Genomic DNA, 3,145 nt, shown 5'->3' with positions numbered 1-3,145 from the left:
CCAACCTCTTCTACCTCAACCTAGGGTGGAGGACATTCAGGATGAGAATGAGGTGCATCAAGCACCCTCGCCTCATACTTTACGAGATTATTTACAACCAGCGGGGGTGAGTACACCCTCATGCATGATTTTTCCTGAAAATACAGGACATATTGACATTAAGCCAGGGGTTATCCAACTCCTTCCTAAGTTCCATGGGCTTGAATCTGAAGAACCATATCTACATTTGAAGGAGTTTGATGAGATCATAGCCACTTTATATTTTCAAAATGTGTCTGAGGACACAGTCAGGCTGAGACTCTTTCCTTTTTCCTTAAAGGAAAAGACTAAGACGTGGTTACATTCACTGCGTCCTAGATCCATTTGCACATGGAATGATATGCAAAGGGAATTTATAAAGAAAATTTTTCGACATCATAAAACGATTACCCTTAGAAAAACAATCCTGAACTTCACCCAAAAGGAGGATGAAACATTTTACCAATATTGGGAAAGGTTCAAGGATTTGGTCAGTTCATGCCCACAACACGGCTTTGAAACGTGGCGCATTACAAATTTTTTCTACAATGGACTGACATCTTCCATGCACCAAATGGTTGAGACAATGTGTAATGGAGAATTCATTAATAAAAATGTCGACGAGGTATGGGATTACCTTGATAGTATTACTAAAAAAACACAATCATGTGATTATTACCCAAAATTGAACACCACGTCTAGGCCGACTCAATTAAAGGAGAAAAGTGGATTTTATTTCTTGAAAGAAGAGAATGATCTCAAGTATAAAGTGACTACGCTTATAAGAAAAGTTGAGGCCATGGAAGGAAAGAAGGATAAGGTTAATGAAAGTGTTTGCGGCATCTGTGATTGCAATATTCATACAACTGAAAATTATCCCACGATACCCGCCTTTCGAGAGGTGGTGAATGAATAATCCAATGCCGTAAATAACTATTAAAGACCTTTCAATGGACCGACCTCTAATACGTATAATCCTGGTTGGAGAAATCATCAAAATTTTATTTGGAGGAATGGACAAACTGCTACCCCTCAAGGTTTCTTTAATCAAACTTCACAACAACAACAAGAGAGACCTAAAGAGGATCCGGTTCAAAAACATATTCGAGAACAAGAGCTACTTAATCAGAATTCGGCACAAGGGCTTCATGATATCCACATGGCATTAGGAATGCTTGCGTTATCTATTCAAAGGATAGAGTCACAATTAACAAGTGGAGAAAAGGGGATACTTCCTACTCAACCTCTCCCCAATCCCAAACTGCAATATGAAATAAGTGACCCTAGCTCTTCAAATCAAATGGAGCACGCTAAATCCATCACCACTCTTAGGAGTGGGAAGATCATTGATAAAACCCTTCCGGTTAGGCTTGAAAAGCCTCAAGAACCAGAAGAGAACAACAATGATGGATCTAGTGATGCCCCACAAAAATTAGAACCGAAACTTTTAGAAAAGCCAGTTGCTTCATTTCCCCAACGGTTGGTCGCACCAAAACCTCTCTCTAACTCGCAAGATATTCTAGAAGTGTTAAAACAAGTAAAAGTCAACATTCCTCTACTTGATGTCGTAAAACAGATACCTTCATATGTCAAATTCCTAAAAGACCTATGCACAACCAAAAGACGGCAGAGTATTTAAAAGAAAATTTTATTGACTGAGAAAGTGAGTGTCATCTTAAAGCAAGACATGCCGCAGAAATTCAAAGATCCCTGTAGCCCAACCATATCATGTGTAATCGGGAACTATCGAATTGATCACGCACTTCTTGACTTAGGAGCAAGCGTTAATTTGATTCCTTACTCGGTATACAAACAGTTAGGATTAGGTGAATTAAAACCCACCCTAACCACACTACAACTTGCTGATCGCACTGTTCATGTACCAAGAGGGATAATCGAGGATGTGTTGGTCCAGGTCAATCGATTTTACTACCCTGTAGATTTTATCATCCTGGATACCGAACCCATCAATAACATGAGCACTCAGATTCCTGTCATTCTTGGTCGCCCATTCTTGGCCACTTCAAATGCGATTATCAATTGCAGGAATGGTGTCATGACTATGTCTTTCAAAAATTTGACATTGGAGCTAAACATCTTTTTCAATAACGGCAGCAATTCAGAGGATGATGAGGATTTCCATGATATTAACATGATTGATTATGTCATGGAAGATAGAACGCCTCTTGCCTTATCCTCTGATCCTCTAGAGACGTCCCCGGTGATGATCCCAGAGATGTACAGTACTGATATGTGGACTTATTGAGCAGGCATTGTATACTCATTCATTCATTCATTCACTATCCACTCGGGATGGCGGTGCGCAACTATTTATTACTTGTGCCTTTGCAATGGCCATGATTTCGGTTGGGGTGTGCGACTAACCTGAGATCAGGAGTTTACCACATTGAGTCTGACTATCCAAATTTAGGTATGAGACTAGTTTGGATAGAAGTCCCTTGTGGTGGACCCCGTAGTCTGTGATACTATGTATTATTATCCCGACTTCACACTCTAGCTTGGTCATTTCATCCACATCGCATATTGCATTACATCCGCAGGCATATGGCATTTTGGTTTGTTATGTTCTTGCACTTATATGGCCTAGACGGACTCAGCAGGATTTACATATTGCATTGTACCCTTGGCATCTGATATTTGACTCTCTTGAACTCCTCATTTGCATAGCTGATTTGTATAACGTACTCTGATATTGTATGACTCATGGACTTGTCAGTATTTCTGCTCACTCTAATATTGTATGGTTCTTGGACTTATCAGTATCTTCGTTTACTCTAATATTACATTCTGAGCACGCATGTACTGCTCACACACTTACATCATCCTCTAAGCTTTCTATAAGCTTATGCATGATAGATGCGTGCAGGTGACATTATGATGCAGTGGAGCTAAGTTGGGAGCATGCGGTTGAGCTTCTGGAGTTTTCTTTGATATTTCTATATTGTATTTCCCTTTTAGCATTGTACTCAAATGATTATATTAGTGTATATGTGATGATGTTGTTGTTCTTGTGATCTGGGTATACTTGTGGTTATGCTTCTTATAAGATAAATTCATACTAAAAATTATCTTTGTAGGATCCCAGGATCGGGATCTGGCGTATGAG

At 39.6% G+C, this 3,145-nt stretch overlaps 1 non-coding gene across 1 annotated transcript; it reads right to left on the bottom strand.

Moving 5' to 3' along the window:
* Positions 1–427: 427 nt before the first annotated feature.
* LOC131222581 (small nucleolar RNA R71) lies at positions 428–534 on the bottom strand. The gene has a single exon (XR_009160115.1). It is a non-coding gene; the product is annotated as a small nucleolar RNA R71 (small nucleolar RNA).
* Positions 535–3,145: the final 2,611 nt, after the last annotated feature.

The sequence above is a fragment of the Magnolia sinica genome, chromosome 1 (genome assembly GCF_029962835.1).
Source record: "Magnolia sinica isolate HGM2019 chromosome 1, MsV1, whole genome shotgun sequence".
NCBI classification, from domain to species: domain Eukaryota; kingdom Viridiplantae; phylum Streptophyta; class Magnoliopsida; order Magnoliales; family Magnoliaceae; genus Magnolia; species Magnolia sinica.
Note: the sequence above shows the minus strand (reverse complement) of the source record. Positions and strands in the feature narration are given on the sequence as shown.